Source organism: Diabrotica undecimpunctata, chromosome 5 (assembly GCF_040954645.1).
Source record: "Diabrotica undecimpunctata isolate CICGRU chromosome 5, icDiaUnde3, whole genome shotgun sequence".
NCBI lineage: Eukaryota > Metazoa > Arthropoda > Insecta > Coleoptera > Chrysomelidae > Diabrotica > Diabrotica undecimpunctata.
In genome coordinates this window covers 135,920,746-135,939,734 of record NC_092807.1, presented here as the reverse complement: position 1 = coordinate 135,939,734, position 18,989 = coordinate 135,920,746, and the positions used below count along the sequence as shown (strand labels likewise).

Here is an 18,989-nt window from a genome sequence, read left to right as displayed (position 1 = left end):
CTAAATTTATTTGAAATTTTTTGGATTTTGTTGTCATTCGGGTAGTTCGGCATTTTTCTGTTAAATTATATGCCAATTCTTTTATAAAAAGCTCTTAAATCTCTTTTATGTAGTTTGTGGTTTGTTTCTATTATATTGAGGATTTACATGCATATATAACACATATGCGTTAATTGCCACCAAATCTAAAATATTATAAAATAAGCAAAGTGGTCACCTTCTAGTTCCTCTCTTGCAGCTATAGGCTGACGCTAATTTATCTGTTGTATTTACACCTCCTTTGGTTGTATTGTATTCTAAAATAATGTCTGGTTTCTTATGTTCTTGCAATGATACCTGATCATCTAAATGCATCAAGGGCAGAATAATAACAGATTTACCCTTTTTAGGACTAGATGAAACTGAAGTCATATTTTACTCAAAAAAAAAAAATAATGATATGGCTTCTTAACTTTTATTTGATAGAAATTCAACTGGAATAAAAGTTTTGTTGTTTCGTAATGTTCCAGTGTTCCGTGTTAGTTTACGTTTTAATAATTCAGTCGCTAAATGGTAGTCAGTAATAAAATTATCCGTGGGTGTGTTTCACCCAAAATTCTGAACATCTTTTATAAGTCATAAAACCACATTTCTGCACTGCTGTACGTCACGGTGCTGATTTTCTGCTTATCCTGTATACACTTCTGCACAATACGCATACGCAGTTTTGACATCAGATAAAAGCCATAATTTAATTCCATATTTCCCACGTGGTTTTGTTGGAATAAACTGTTCTGTAAAAACGGACACTTACCTCTAAATGGTACAAATTGTTCGGAATATGGAATAATGGAAGTTGTGCTACAAATAAATCAAAAAAACCTAATTGGAGCTAACTTGTTGTGCCTCCATCGAATAGGTCTACCCTCTTTATTATCAAATCGCAAAAATCGGCTGATGTTACAAAATCGTTTCAGAGACATAGTAGCTCTAAAAATGGGCCTACCTTCAGAATTGCTCCAATGTTCCTGCAGAGATTCTCCGGCACCTTTATGAACACCAGCCAGAAGAAGTAAACCTTGAATAAAAATGCAAAATTTCAAGTTTATTTATTTTATAACTGTAATGAAAGTATTTACCTATAAAAGCTTCTAACTCTACCAGTGATATCTCTTTTACAGTTAACATTTTTTCATTACATATGCGGCCACGTTCTCTGTTAGTTTCCACTAAGAGTAAATTGAAACTTCTATTTCATTTTCCGAATTTTCGCTTTTATCTTTGTCATCATCAACCGTAGATACATGATCTTCTTCAGAAAATTCTTCATCTACCAACTCTTCATCACTAGTGACGGTTTCTAAATTGGTAGATTCATCTTCATTTTCTAAGTCTTCTTCAAGGATTTTTCGTAATTTCTCTTCCGTAAGTCCTCTCCTGGAGCTCATTTTTCAGCAAGCGCTTATTATTCGGTTTTTCACAAATGATTGTACACCACACTCTCAACTCTAAACTTCAAGCGATCAAGTCTGGTACAACACTAAAGATACTCGACAAACGCTTCCGAAAATAGAACCTATAAAATCTAATCACCCTTCTCAGAAAAATAAACAAAACAAACATCACGTACATTTGGAAACACTTCTGGGTACAGGTGGACCCATAATCAACAGATGTGTTTCTTTCATTTCAAAGAAAACCAAACTGATATTTCAAAACGCAAATACTTTAAATTGGATATAAACCTTATCTTAAGGATATCATGAAACATCACGTCTCAAATTTACGATATAATAAATATATAAACATTTGAATTTTACTACTGGGTTTTTTTTTGGCTTAGACTTATCGTCATACAGCCAGACACAAAAGGACTAAGACAGTCATCATTATAATTATTTACCTAAATGCCCTATCAAAATAAAAGATTACATCGATATTAGGAGAACAGGGACACACTCTTCTTGCCTAGGGACCTATCAAGGCATTGATTTATATAAGACACAACAACACTAGGTCATGGAGAGGAGGAAGTTATATACACAGGTTAAATATGTTTTTCTGTGTATTATCTAAACAATAGTGAAATAATGAATCAATGTATAATTCTTTCTAACTAACGGATAACTTTTACAAAGAGGGTCTAACTACGAGGAGAAACCAAAATAGTACAAATGTGTACTGACATTTCAATAACTGCTTTTACCTTCAGCTGATCGAGGCTACATCTATTTTCCGAATTTTTCTAAAAACTTTATTTTAAAATTATTGCTTATTTTGGATTTCCTATTTTTCTCAAAAGCAGTCGATAAGTTAACGACCAAAAGTTTGTAATTGGCCACTGCTATGGGAATAGGAAATAACATCTTATCTGAAAACATAACTAACTTTTTTTTATAATCTCTCGAATCAAATAAATAATAATAATAATACAGAAAAACTTGTATTAACGGACACTTCTCCATAACGGAAACCTCTGCTGAACGAACAGTTTTTAGGTCACCAAATATTTCATAACATTATCAACCTTTTGCGAAAGTCATGGAGTTGAAAACTTTTTGAACTACCTAGAGGTTGATGCAGCCCTATTGACTGAAAATCCTGAGGTAAACTTAGCTAGTTGTGTTAGTGATTTTAAAGAAAACGAACAGGTGTACAATGTTTCCGACAATGTGAGTGACGATGAACTAGAACTTACTACAACTGTAAGTAATTTAAATGATGGTTACCTAAAATTAATATAGTCCAATTACTGAGGCTTAAAATATGGTAATACCTCCGAATTTTTTCTAACTGCATCGATTTCTTTGAAAATTTCAAATTAAGCTTATCTTACCCTCCACTTCAAAAGTTATATACGCTCTAGGTGCGCTTCTTGTTTTTAAGAGGTGAAAACTACCCCTTATTGAAGAAACTGGGAAAAACACGGATTTAATTAGTTTATGCACTTTAAATCTTGTTTATTCGCATAAGGTAAATATTGTAATGTGATCTCTGTAATAAATATGAAAATTAATTATTCACAATTTTCAACCCTTAGAACCCTTTGAAAAACCCTTAAAAGCTAATACTTTTTATAAAAATAATATGAAAAAAGAATCGTAGCAGCTTGAGACATTTCAATTATGTATTTAAATACAAATAAAAATTAATACCCTAGCTATACAATAATATTTTATGTATTGGAAATTTGCAACCCTTACACCCACCCTTATGACAAAAATGAATTAAAAGATATTTTTATCGGTTTGAAATATTTCTTGAGTGCATTTTATTTAACGAAAATTAATTTTTTGCATATAAAATAACTTTTTATTATAATTTCAACATTTCAACCCTCACAAGCAACCCCTTTTTTAAAAAATTAATTTAATATATTTTTATTGGTCTGAAACATTTCTTGAGTGCATTTTATTAAACAAAAATTAATTTCTTGCTTATAAAACAACACTTTATTATAATTTCAACATTTCAACCCTCACAACCACCCCCCTTTGTCAAAAATGAATTAAAAAATATTTTTAACGATTTGAAACATTTTTAGAGTGCATTGTTTGTAGACAAAAATTAATTTTTTTACTTATAAAATGAGCTTACTTTTTTCAACCCTTACAAGCACCCCTTTTGATGAAAATAAAATCCTTAAATCCTTAACTTAGACAAGGACATAAATAGAAAAAATTTTGTTTATAATATATTACAATTTTTTTATTTTCCAAAAAACTAAAAATAAATAATATATATATAAAGCGAGGTATAAAATAAATGAATATCTATTCTTCATCGGAATCATAATTTTCACCGTCCAATTGGTCTTCGTTTACTGGAGGACATGTTCCGCATGTTGCATTGCAAAATAATCCCAGCCTCCGATAGCCACACGCTGATCCGCAACCTTTTGTACAATTGCAAAAAATCATTTATCATAAAAAAACGATTTTACAGGTAATTTAACGGGCTATAAGTATAGGAATGTTAAAACATTCTAAAGTCCTTCATGTTTAAAGGGTGAAGGGTCAAAGGGTCGGAGACCAGTGGTTCATGCGCTATAAAGCAAACTTCAACCAACTATATCTCCGTTATTTTTTAAGCTAAAAAAAAAATTAAAAAATTAAAATTTTTGTTGAAAAAAAACCTATTTTTTATATTAAACCTATTATAAAAAAAATATTTTTTTTTAATATTTACAAAAAAAATGTAATCATACTTTTTTCAAAAACTGGGTATTCTAAAGTGGCTAAACTTTTGGATCATACAAAAAACACTAAAATAAAGTGAATTCTATAAGGAAAACAATTTATCTTAATCCTAGTGAACATGACGTTAGTTTTATTGCGTTTTTTTTTACAAAAATTTGAGAAACCCATCGTTTTTTTGATCGTATCTCACGTACGGTTGTTGAAAAGGACTTTTACCACCACTCATTTTAAAGGTCTTTTCAAGCTCTTTTAAAAATATTATATGAGTTTTTGTCGAAAAATGTACCCGTTTTCCGTTATTTAACGTTAAATACTCGTATTGAAAGACAAAAACAAAAACAAACCTTCTTTGAACAGCCATAACTCAGTTAATATTGAACTGAAAATATTTATTAAAAGGTCACTCTTTTTGTTTTTTTATGAGCTTTAATTTTAGTTGTAACAGTTTTTTTGATAAAACTCTTAGTTTCAGAGCTATTCTTAAAAAACCTTTGAAAAACATGTTTTTTTTAACGAAAAATGACATATGTAAGTACTTAAAAAATTAAAAAAAGATAATCATTTGGACCAGTACTTGGTAAAGAAGTATGTATAGTGATAGGAAAGAAAGAAATACGCTTGCTAATAGGTTTCTTTAATTTAATTCTAAAAGTGAGACAAGTGGCGGATAAATGAGCAGATTAATGAGGAATGCGATTTTTGATCGCTCTAACTAATGATTCCTGGGTGCGGAACTAGTAAAACTAATTCTACAAGTAAGTTTAAAGCCAGGCAAATCCTACACAAGCTAAGTACTGAACAGAGTACATAGAGGAGGTATTTGAGCAGAGAGAGATAGTAGGGGTAGCTTTATATAGCTATAAATCATAGAACCTTAACTAAGATCACACACTGTGTTTGACTACGATTAAGTAGAGATCATTAGGTCATTGATTTACAATAGATTCTTCTTCTTGTACTAAATGGAAAGAATAGCAGATGCCGAACTCAAAAAACCTACCCAATATTCGCACAAATAGATCCATCTCTTAATATGTAGACTTCAGGCAAACTTTCATTGAAAGGCACCAATTATACGACTTCAAGGAACCGCTGGCTTAAATTAAGAATAAAGTTTATAAGAAGCTTTAGCGTCGAACCCCCTCAATTGTTCCCTCTCCACCCAGAGTCACCACACGGAATAGACCTGGGCTGGAGAACCTACGAACCTAGTATACACTCAATTGCATTAACGGCGTTGCCGTTGTAAAAGAAAGCCTAATTAAACATGGTATAAAGAGGTGTGCTTATTAGTTCTTTTAGACGAACTAGTTCAAGAGAACTATTTCACAAAAATGAACTAGTTCAGTAAACTAATTCGCGAAAGAACTATTTGTAGGACCTAAATCGAAATCCAACCCTAACATAACTAGTTGCCAGATGTCTCGTCTTATCATCACACAAGCTCGGCGCCGGCCGCGCGTTTTCTTCGGTTTTCAGTAAGTCTTTCACTCTTTCACTACCGTACAAGTAGTTCGGGTTCGGAACCATTTCTTTCGATCGTATGTTTAGGTTTAAATGTTTTAAATTTATTTCTCAAATGTTTTTCAAATAACATTTTTTTATTTGCAAAAAATTATTAAGATTTGTTTTTTATTAACCGTTTTAAATATAAATATGGTTCACGTATGATTTATTTTGATATTTACGTATATTTAAACTCATAGGTATCTATATTAGGTTATTTCTAAAAGAACCTTATAAAAAAAATCAGTGAATTTTCTAGGAACATTAAATAGCACATATTCATTCTCACTTTGGGCATAAGATCCGAACCATTATGATATTAAGATAAGACTGTTTATGTTATTGTCACGTTCATAAGAATTATGATCTGTTATCTGAGGCTAATCGACACTTCTTTTTTTAAACTAGTAAGTCCATCCCATTCTCAAAATAATAAATATATGATCTCATTCATTCATTATTTTTTTCTTTAAAAGTTGAGACACAATTTATAATGCAAATCGTTCGCAGTAAACTAGTTCTATGAAAATTAATGAACTATTTCAATTAGTTCAGTTGAAAGAATCGTTCATTTGAACTATTTCGATGGTGAACTATACATCTCTAGAAAGATAGAATGTGGAACACCTGGGAGTATGCAATCTTTGTCCATCACAGTGTACCCTCAATGATTTATGACCCGCAAATACAAAGGCAGTAGACTTAGCCCAATACTGGACAGAAAATTGTAGTAGTCGGGTGTAGACTATACAAACTAAAGAAAATAAGTTGCCTGATAAATTAAAATAAATTTATAAAAATGTACAATTATATTGTCCGCTACAAAAATTTTGTTAAAATAACACTTATTTCTTATTAATTACTATATAGATGAGATTTTACTATTTTTAAAATAATAGTTTACAAAAAAGAATTATGATTTAATTGTATACAATAATTTTGTCAATTTTGACAAAGATATCAATCTATCTCAAGAGTAATACACTTTTAAATTATTTACAAAATGGGGCATCTTTAACGATGGTAAACAAATCTGATGCCGTATGATAAATGTCTATCGAATATAATTAATCAAAATATTTGAATACTAGGACATAGCTGAAACGTTCCATTTGTTTGGTTGCTATAAAACGATCATAACAATCGTATTTTACGTTCAATGTTCCAGATAAGATGAATAGAAACAATTTGTAAATAAATTAATAATTCATAAAAAACAAACAAAGTAAAAAGTGTATACTTATTTCATTCGTAAAACTGTGAAAAGACCAAGTCAAACAAAATATGTTTCCAAACTAGTTTGGAAACATATAATTCCAAATATAATAAATAATTCCAAAAAATTAACTGCAAATACTACTTTAAAATATTATATATATATATATATATATATATATATATATATATATATATATATATATATATATATATATACAAACAACACAGTTTATTAGGGCTGCAGTCAGAAAATTGGCCTGGATGTTAATGAAACACTCTTTTGACTTTTTGTCTAGCTTTCGGAATGATTTTATTACTTTTTCAAGACACTGTAATAAAAATATGTAAATATATATAAAATATCACAATTCTTCAGTGCAACTTACTAGTCGTTGAGATTATTTATGATTTCTTACAATGCCAGCCCACATGTTTACCTTTTACGGGTATTGTCTATGATGTTCCCGCATCCAGTTGGTGTTTTCTTTTGCCCAGTATCTACAATTCTGATGGTTGACCCGCCTTTTAATGTGAATGTAGCCTCATCAGAAAAAATATTTTAAACCAAGAGAGGGTTTCGGTGGCAGTTTTCCATTATTGTTTCGCAAAATTGTATTCTTCTATCTGGATCATCCTCGTGTAATTCCTGTACAAGTGTGCATCTAAAGGGGTGCCATTTTTCAAGTTTTATTACTTTGTGTACTAAACATCGAGATCACGACTAACCTTACGAACAGATGTGTGCGCATCTTGTTCAAAAGCAAATAGACCATCTAATGTCGTATCATAATTTACAGAGGGACGACCTGATTTTCAATGATACCAGTTTCTCGAAATTTCTTTTCAATCTTACTAACTGTTGACTGGTTTATGGGTCTTTCTGGATATTTATCATTAAATAAATTACATACTTCCATCTGAGTTCGTGATTTGTCTCCATACCCAATCATCATGAGTAGTTCAATTCTTTGCTTTACACTCAAATTCATTTCTACTTAAAATTAGTTCTAAGCAATAATACAGAACATTCACGAAATAATATAATTATTGTACTACTTAATTGTTATTGAACGTTACTAAAAATAATTACATTTCACTAAAATCTAATAGTAGGCTACTTGTTTACAATTGATAATAAATAATTTATTTTCTAAGCGCATATCTTTCAAATTATATCCATTAGATCCCGAGTTTTATACTTTTTAGGAACCAGCTCATTTTTATTGATCTAAAAATGTTATAAAATATAGGGTGTTACATTTAAAAAAGAGCCGATGACGTCATCACCTTAATGTGTATCACCTTTTGTAATGAAATTTTGTTGTAAAATGTAGAACATTAAACCTAAAAATCTCTAAATAATAACTCATCAATCCGCTGTTTAATCGACGATCCTCAAACTGTGCCTTCGATAGTGGAATGGGTGACATATGCTCGGTATACGTAGCGAGCGACGGCTAGGCTGCTTGCTAAGGTCAACGTTCATTCGGAGCCACCTCCGATATTTGAATGACTCGGAAGACAAAAAGGCACCATTCAGATGAGTACGATTGTATGAGCTGTCGTTGAACCGGTGCAGTATTTGTTAATACACGTGGATTGAATTAAATTTAATGTGAATTTAAAAAAATTGTTATGAGGTACATAAAATTGTTAGATTTCCAAATAGAAAAGACGAAAAGCTCAGTTTCGTTCAGAAAAATATTCTCATGAGATCTTCTCATCACTTTTATGAGATACAAAGTTGTTTAAATTTAAAGAAAAAAAAAAATTGAAACAATTTGTAACAATCAAGTTTTTTTGAAACGGACCCAACATTTTTTTTTATTTTTTGATTGTTTTGAATAAAATAGGTCTGTGGTAATTTTTTTGTAAACTTCCCATTCTCAAGTTACCAGTAATTTGAAAAAAATGCAAAATTACAATTTTTAAGGCTAAAATAAAAGTAAAAATTATTATTTTTGAATTCACCAAGAGCCTAATTTTAAGTTCAAAAATGAATATTTTGGGCTTATTTAATTTTAAAGCATTGTTTTTTAATTGTTAATGAAGCACTTAATACAGGGCGAGTGCTCGGGCTGCAATGTGTACAAGAAGGAGAAACAAGATCTATGCTACAAATTTTGCAGGTTTGAAATGTTAAATAAATTAATGGTTACAAATTTTGCATAATTATAAATAGTAACATTTGAGTATGTAAGTGGTTACATGTCAATTATATTTACAGATTAATTCCATAATTTCTATTTATAATTATACAAAGTTTATGACAATTAATTTAGGTAAAAAATATTTAAAATGTTTTTGAGACAAAGTAAGTAATTGTAAAAATAATAAGCATAATTCAAAGAAATAAACATGTAGTGATTTGATTTTCAAATAAAAAATTAATTTTTGTAAAATTTATTGTTAAAAGATAATATTTACTACTATAATACATAAATATTATGTTGCTTATTATTTCATTGAAAAGTTTATAACGATTAATTTATTTAAAAAATATTTATAACGTTTTTTAGTCAAGAAAAAAAATTGTAAAAGATTAAGCATAATTCAAGAAAAATTAACTGCATCATTATTTTTAAAGGATATTATTTATAACTAGAATACATATATATATATATATATATATATATATATATATATATATATATATATATATATATATAAAGTAGTTAGGTATTATTGACTGACACGTTATGTAAAATAAAGTTTTATTTTGGGGTTGCAGTCATTAATAGGGCAGGAAAGTGAAACTCTTTGTTCTTTATCTAGCTTTCGCAAAATTTATTTGCTTCTTCAGGATATGCTAAAATATGGTATCAGTAAATACAATGAAATTAAAATTAAATAGCATTGTATAAAACTAGTATAAAAGCTTACAACATGAGGTTAATCCATTAAATTTTCAAATTTACAAAACATTAAAACTTAACTTATTAAAATTATCTAGTTATGTAAGTACAATATTTTAATTTTATTTAATTTTGTACAAATTCATTATGACATTGATTATGTTGATGTTTGATTTATGTCAGAAAGACACTCGTTTCTGTTTATTATATTTTTTGTTGTTGATAACTAGCTCTTGATTGTTATTATGGTTACGTACAAAGTGGCGCCAAATATGAATATTAAAATTTTTTGAAATTATAGTATTTATAGTCAGAAAATCTAATATTAGAAAATTATAGTATTAATTTTCGTAAGACAGAATGTAATTATAGATATTGCTTAGTTTATCAATATCAGTTTTTTTTATTAACGCATTGATATTTATTTATGCATGCTATTTCTAAGAATTCTCTTTTATTTAATTGGTTTTCACGTCTTAATATATTAGTTTCATTGAAATTAAATGAATGATTTTTATTAATTGCATGATCTATTAATGCACACGTATTTTTATTATTTCTAAGTTCACTTTTATGTGATGTTAGTCTGCCTATTAGATTTCTAGATGTGTGTCCGATGTATGACTTATCACAATTTTCGCATGGTATTATATAAACTACATTTGAGCTTTCCATAATGCTAATAGGTTATTTAGTTTTTGTATACAATGATGCTAATGTTTTAACATTTTTAGTTGCAATTTTATTATCAGAATAGTTAGCAAAGACTTTAGTTAGTTTGGGTGTTAATGTTGGTATGTAAGGTAGTGATGTGAAAGTAAATTGAGATTGCACGATTTGTTGATTTGGTTCTCTTGTTTGGTTCATGTCAATCATTCTATTATTAGGATTGTTAAATAAAAATTTGTTAATTATTTTAATTGGGTATGAATTCTCTAATAAAATGTCTTTAAGTTCTAATAACCCTTTGTTGATGTTATTGATGTGTGATAATTTGACTATTCTGTTTTTTAAAGCCAATATCAAATTTATTTTCATATGAGGTGGATGTTGTGAATGACAATTAATAAATCTGTTACTAAATATAGGTTTTCTGTACCATTCAGTGCTTAATACATTTTGTGCATTACGTTTGATTTTTATGTCAAGATATGGGATGCTATTTTCTATCTCTTTTTCACATGTAAATTGTAAATGTTCACTATAATTATTAAAAGTTTGTAAAGTTTCATTTTTTGTACAAAATTAAATAAAATTAAAATATTGTACTTACATAACTAGATAATTTTAATAAGTTAAGTTTTAATGTTTTGTAAATTTGAAAATTTAATGGATTAACCTCATGTTGTAAGTTTTTATACTAGTTTTATACAATGATATGTAATTTTAATTTCATTGTATTTACTGATACCATATTTTAGCATATCCTGAAGAAGCAAATAAATTTTGCGAAATCTAGATAAAGAACAAAGAGTTTCACTTTCCTGCCCTATTAATGACTGCAACCCCAACATAAAACTTTATTTATATATATATATATATATATATATATATATATATATATATATATATATATATATTGAAGCTACCTATCTGTTCATACCCTTTTCTACAATTAATAATAAGAAAAAGTGAAATTTTGCAAAATAAATATAAATTTTAAATTTTTTGGTTACTTGGTTACTGGGTTATGTACTAGGCTGATCTATGCCACAAGGTTCTCCAAATTTAAAAAAAAAACCTAAATTTTAGTTGATTAGATCCAGATATATTGAGACTTTTATAAATTTAAATTTTAGAACCCAATTTTTGAAATTGTAAAATCGCTTCGTTTGTCAACCCTTTATCTTTGGCGCATTATAGATAGCTCATTTTTAAAGAAATCATTTTTAATTTATTTTTCTAAACTTGAACTTCTGCTCAATCAAACGGTTCTGTTTAAATTGGTTATTTTTCATAAACAAAGCCTTGGTAAATTGTTGCAAAAAAGGTCTCAGATTTTAAAGGTTATAGGATATTATATTTTTTTTAATTCGTGTTAAAATGTCAAACATAATGAATATAAAAAAATAACTGTTTACATGTTATGGCATGTCGGTTATTTTAATTGTTTTTAAGCTTAAAACAACAGTACTTTTGCAAACCTTTTTCGCAATATTTAACATAAACGTTTTAATCATTAAATAAGTTTTTTTTTATTTAGCTCAAGTGCCTCGACAACTAAGGCCATTGGCACGGTACAGTTGATTTATTCCTAAAGAATACACAATAGGTATTAAATTTATTAAAAGAATAGTGTCTTTGAGGAACTGAAGTAATTTGGTGAATTGAATAGTTTTGAATATCTTCAAGAGATGTCTTTAAGTTACTTTTACCGGCTTGGCTGGTTTACTGTTGACAGTTCGTTAATATATGGTTTCCGCTAAGGGCACAATTGCACTGTTGACATATTGGACGTTCATTCATCATAATTCTTAGAAATAACACAATAGGTATTAAATTTTAATTAATAGATTAGTGTCTTTAAGAAACTATAGCACTTTGGTGTATTTACTTAGATAGAATATCTGCAAGCGATGTCTTTAAGCAATTTTTCCGGGCTGGGCTGGTTTACTGTTGACAGTTCGTTAATATAATGTTTACTGCAAGGGCACAATTGCACTGTTGACATGTTGGACGTTCCTCGGTGGACATTAAGTAGCCATGTATCAATCTTGTATGGCCGATTCGTAGTTTTCTTCTCCGTGATAAGTGTGATTCTGAGTGAGGTTAGTAAATTAAATGATTTAATTTGATAAAATAAGCCTCTTTCTTCAATCTTGTGCTTTAAGAATTCATGTAGACCCAATAGTTTAATCATAAGAACATTGTAGATAATAGCTTCTTGTGAAAAACAATTTAAATTTTGAAATAACTGTTTTTTGTGCATTTTTATGAAATTAACAAAACGAATTAACAAAAATAATTTTAAAACCCCTCAGTTTAAAAGATTTTTTTATGTTTTTCGATAAAATTAGGCCACATTTCCTTATAATTTGCGGGTCTTCACCATTAGTATGACAGGAGATACTAGAATCTATCAAAATAAGAAAACTTTAATATCTGGGTCATATAACACGTGGTGACAGATATGAATTCCTAAAACTAATAATGCAGGGAAAGATTCAAGGAAAGAGCAGCAAAGGTAGAAGAAGAATGTCCTGGCTGAAAAACCTCAGAGAATGGTTTGGTGCAGCTCAACTGAACTCTTTCAGGCTGTAGTATGAAAAGTAAGAATAGCAGATGATTGCCAACCTTCGTCGCAAAGATCGCACGTAAAAAAGAAGACCATTAGTATTTAGAATCAATTAGTGATCTCACATTGTTTATATATTGTTTATAAGTAAAAAATGACATTTAATCTTTTGCATATTTTGTTTATTGTCTCGGAAAAAATCCTTAGTTCTCTGGTCGATTACGTTAGAAGCGGAACAACTTGTTCTCTTTGACGTATTATATGTCCTATATTACAGCACGAGCTAATTTGGTAAGAAAAGTCAGATAGAAAAATTTTATCTTCGAGTTAGAAAAAATCGGTTTAATTCTTGTTTCTCGTATGATATTTCTAAAAATTAGTGCTTCTGTGCCAGAATACATTCTTAGTTTTAGAAGATAAATATATATCAGTCCCCATATCACGTCAACACGTCAAAAATAAGGTGTAAGTGCAAGGAACCAGGAGTGAAAGGATTCCAGAAATATCAAAAGTAACACATATTTTCGTGAAAGTCTATCTGGAAGATCAGAAGTAGAAGATCGCAAGATCGTAGGTATACTCGTGCTTATCACTTCTCAAATAGCGAACCTCTTAAATGCGAAACTCTTAACACGTTAAGCACGGGTGTACTAAGTAAAAAAAGGTCCGCATGGACGGGAGTTTTTTGTTTATTTTTTGTTAAATAGAATACTCAATATGTATAACTGACATATAGTTCAGTTCTAATATTGCAAAATTTTACGTATTTTTTTATCATTTTTCTCGTGACATCACATTAATGTCTCGCCGTCTTTCCGAATATATCGGCCTACAGAGACGGCGAGACATGAATGTGATGTCACACTTTGCGCATGTCAACAAGTTGATTTGTGTTTCTGATTTCATTGACTACGCACATTTCATCATTCTAAGTCGAAACATCAAGAGAGCAGCATGGCTAACGGTGATTATGAACAAGAGCAACGTAGGCTGCAAACATTGTGGGATGAATTGGTATCTGATGAAGACGATAAAATAAGTGAATTTGAGGACGTTTATTTATCCGATGAGTATGTACCTGATAGTAGTGACGTAACCTGTAGTGATAAAGAAATTCCTACAAAACGTGCAAAAAAATTTGAAACCACTGAGGCGATCAATGTTGAAAGAGAACTTGCTCCATCCACGTCAGTTGAATGTATCAGTGAACTTACAACTGAACACAACAGTATGGTGAGTAAGCTTAGTTCAGATCTTTCTTTTTTGTTGGCGACATTGCTATTATAAATCAATTGAAAAATTTTTGGATCACAGCAGTTATTTTGTTACAGATTGATCAAACTATTGAAGATGTGATAGCTCGAAATATATCCGAAGACGCCGATGAAGAAAATAACACTACCCAGGATACTCAAATAGTATGGGGACCCGTTGATAGTACTTCACTAAGAACGTTTGATTTCTCTAGTGTTGATATTGGAATTAAAGCTGAATTCTACGATAGATATGAGCAGACTCCATACGACTTTTTCAAACTATTTATTACAAATGAGATTATTGACCATGTGGTGTACCAAACCAATCTTTATGCCGAGCAAGTGTTGAGAGAGAAGCAGAAGCCAAAAGGCCACGTAAAGGAATGGGTTCCCATTGATAACACAGAAATGGAAATATTTCTTGGTGTAATTATTTGGATGGGTTTAGTTCAGCTACCACGTCTAAAAGCTTATTGGACAATTATTTTTTTATACGCTAACAAGGTAAAAGATCTTATGCCAAGAAACAGATTCGAACAACTCCTTCAAATGTGGCATTTCAACAATAACGAGGATGTGAACTTTGCAAATGATAAACTTAGAAAGTTGACCCCACTGATCAATAAGTTGATAAAAAGATTTCAGTACGTTCTTGTGCCAGGACCAGATGTATGTATTGACGAAACTCTTGTTCCTTTTAGAGGTCGTTTAAAATTTAAACAGTACATTAAAAACAAAAAGAACAAATTTGGAATCAAATTGTACAAACTTTGTACAACTGGTGGATATACCTATAATCTACAAGTGTATTGTGGAACTGATGGTATCAGTAATGCAACAGCGAATGTAGTCATGAGTTTGATGGACAATCTTTTGGACAAAGGTCGAACCCTCCATACGGATAACTACTATACTAGTGTGGATTTAGCATCTAAATTATTGAACAGAAAAACACATCTTGTTGGAACTGTAAGGACGAACAGAAAACTGAACGCGAAAGAAGTTGTGGCAAAAAAACTAAAAAGACATGAAGTATTTGCCCAGGAAAGTGGTACAGGTGTCGTTATGATGAAATGGAAAGATACGAGAGATGTGCTGCTATTGACCACCAAACACACCGATGAGGTAGTGGGAGTGAGACAACGTGGAAAAGAGATAGAAAAACCAAAAGCCATCGCGGATTATAACAAAGTCAAAGCTTATATTGATCTTTCGGATCAATTGAAAGCATATTCGCATTCTCTTAGAAAGGGAACGAAATGGTACCGGAAGTTAGCAATCGAGTTAATTTTAGGTTCTGCTTTAGTGAATGCATACTTGTGTTATAAGGAAATAACGAAAAATAAAATGCAGATTACTGAATTCAGAGAGCATCTTGCCTTGACACTTTTAGATGTACCTCATGAGCTTGTATCGGCCAAGAACATCCAAAATGATGAGCGTCATGTATTACAAGAGCACGCTGAAGGTCGATGTGTTTTGTACTATGCTTTAAAAAAAGAAACTTTAGGACGGCAAGAAGCACAAAGCAAAACTCCAAGAACGAAATGGCAGTGCACATCTTATAAAAAGAGTTTTTGTGTTCCATGTTTTTTTGAAACGCATTCTGCTACAAAATCAAAGTAATGCGATTTTTTTTTTCATTTATATAAAACTATGTCTTTATTTTGTAACTGAGTTTTTGCTAATAAATGTTTTGTTTACTTTATATGCATTTTATTTTTGAAATACAATATCTCCTTATTGATGACACTCAGTTGACTGTAAGTACTGAATGTGTCTAAAAATTCCAGACCGGTTCACATTAGATGTTTCTATAGACGGCTATTTATCGCCTCCCATAAATTTATCATTATCGTGTGACTTTACAGTGAGCCACGCCGTCTTATTTTCTGTTTGACATGAGACGTCTATTGGTGTCACGCCGGCCTATGTTTACCGGACAGTGAGACATTGCGTTGATGTCTCACCGTGCTTAACGTGTTAATGTAGTAGACAGTATACAAATACAGCACTACCTGATAAACTATCCTTAATATGTAATTCAAAGACTTTCGCACAATTTTCTAGATAACCTGAAAGCAGTAGTTCAAAGATTAAAATTTTGTTCCGGAAAATTGATTACATTTTTTAAAATGAACAAATTATGTTACATAAAATTTAATTATTACAAATGTCACAGGAATGTCACTAATAAATAATCTTGGGGTGAATGCGACTTTGTTCTTTAAATAAAAAAAAAATACTAAAAAAATATTTAAATGTATATCAATTTAAATAAAAATAAATAAGTGGTATATCATGTTATGAAGAAAGTGATGATAAAATCAAGTTATGTCAAGTACGAATTTCGCGATTTAAAAGTTCTAATGTTCCTGGTCTATCTCAGCGTAATCGCAGAGAACAGCGAGGGGAGACGCAGAGGCCACCGCCCCAGCACCAGCTGTGCACGACGAAATCGATTCGCCACCACCCGCCACGAAACGGGGTCCTATTCTTCTCTTTCTGTGATTATACGAGGACCCAGTGATGAAAATTCCGCCAAATTTAAATTATTCTTTGATCCTAACAGAATTGTTTAGTTCATCTCAAAACTCATCGTTGTATTTCTCGAATTCCCGGTTTGCATCTTTAATTTACTGGAAAATTAAAAATGTACTAATGATTAATTACGATTATTTATACACTTTCATTCTTTGAAAGTTTTAAAACTTTGTTATTTCGTTAGTAGAATTTTGTTTTGGAAATATTACCTCAACTGAAAACTAATAACGACACTATTAAAAAAAAGTAGAGTAGATTAGAAATTTACATATATATAGGGTGGTACTTAAGTAAATATACAAAACGAAGCAGTAGATTCTACACATTAAAATATTCAGATCTAAGCCAACTTACTTTAATAAAATGTTTATAGTAAGGAAGATACAGGGTTTTAAAGTGGAAATTTAAAATTTTATTTTTCGCTATAAGTTTCATGTTTGTAAACATTTATAAATAAAAATTTACAATAGTTCTCTTTAGTACGAGAAATTATAATTTAATGCATACTTTGATGTAGCTAATAGAGGGCGCCACATATGCTACATTATGTGGCATACATTTGCGCTTAACTTTCTTCAGGTTAGCGTTATTTGTGTCAAAAAATATTTAAGATACATTATTTTAACAAAAAAAAGATATAGGGGAGAATAGTACATAGTGAAACAAAAAAAAATGTTTTTGTGTTCAAAAATTTATTTTTGAATTAAAAGGAAAATTTTCAAAGCCGTATGTTACACTAACTCTTTGAGGTTGTAACGGAAACCGGTTGAGGTAAAAGCATTTTTATACCAACTTTACTCACTAGAGCTAACTCAGGCTGTGGAGGAAAGCGAAAAGAACTACCCATTTTCTCATTTTTTTGTAAATATGAAATTTCATAATCATTTTGGCCATTAATATCGGTAAGTAGCTTTCCAGCATAGTGGACCTTTTTACGAAAACGTACCCGAAAACACGAAATCGCCCTTATTAGCACTTCGAAAATATTCAGGTTCTTCGTCAGGTTTTTCAGGAATCCAATTATCATCATCATCTGAGGAATCGGCTAGTTGGATATCACTTTCTTCACTGGAGTCAGACCCTGTCTTTTACCGTTTATTTAATTTGGTTGTTTTGGGGAATTTCTTTAAACGATTTTTAAACTTTTTACTAATTAGTGCTTTCCCTTTTCCCCTTTCTTTCTTCATCAATGCATCTTTCTCAGGTGTGTTAGTAATAATTGTGCTTTTACCTCGCTTTCTAGGTTTCCTATTAGCTTTACGGGGTGGTGCTTTTGAATACCCTCTGACATCTTCTGGACTGGCAAATGTAGGAAGTTTATTATTCATAGTTGTTTCTAGCTGAAATCCTATGTTAGATGGTCCAGGTTCACTTTTTTCTGGAGTAATATTGTTATGAAGTTGTGCGCCAGATGGACCACGTTCAGTATCTGGTGTAGTCTCTTTACGAAATTGTAAGGTGGCAGGTCCAGGTAATTCATATTTGAGGACATCTTTCCGTCGTACCCTGCCATATACTGCTGATGTTAAAAAGTCTGTGTCGTCAAAGATTAGAGAATTAAATGGATAAATTCCACTTTTCTGGAATCCTGCCATTATATTGGAAGGAGTTAAGGATTGTGCATGAGCTTTTCCAACACATTCGACTATTTGGTAAATAGTCATGAGAATTTCAGGATATCGTAGAAGCTTAAGAATCAATACCAGCATTGTAATGTGCTTTGAATGGTCCAAAGACTGATATATCTAATGGCTGCATTTTGGGACTACAGTGTGGAGGTAGAGTCAAAATAATCACACCTGCAGCTCGAGCTTTTTCAACAACGGCAACTGATACATGGCTTTCATGATTGTCATATTTTAGAACGGAAGGATTGTCGTGAATGCTTTATGAAATGCTCAAGAACATGTAAAAAGAGTTCGTCTAATCTAACCATTGGGCATTGCTAATCCCAGTGTACCATTAGGTGCTCCAGCTACCATGTGAGTTTTGAAATATTTTCTCGGGAACACCGTTGTTGAGGGAAGGTATAAGCCGTTAGCACAAATGATTGCGCAAGTTGTTACTAGAGTTCCACGTTCGGGACTGCTACATTGACTAACTTGTTTGGAACCGTTTTCAGCTACAATTTTTCTGGAGTTTTGCACAGTCCTAGTACCAGTTTCATCAAGATTAAAAATTCTCGATGCATAAGCTA

At 30.7% G+C, this 18,989-nt stretch overlaps 1 protein-coding gene across 1 annotated transcript in view; it reads left to right on the top strand.

Annotated features, from left to right (window-relative positions):
• Positions 1-18,989, top strand: part of Mid1 (calcium-permeable channel component Mid1) — a 426,078-nt gene that overhangs the window by 345,367 nt on the left and 61,722 nt on the right. The gene's annotated exons all lie outside the window — the stretch shown is intronic.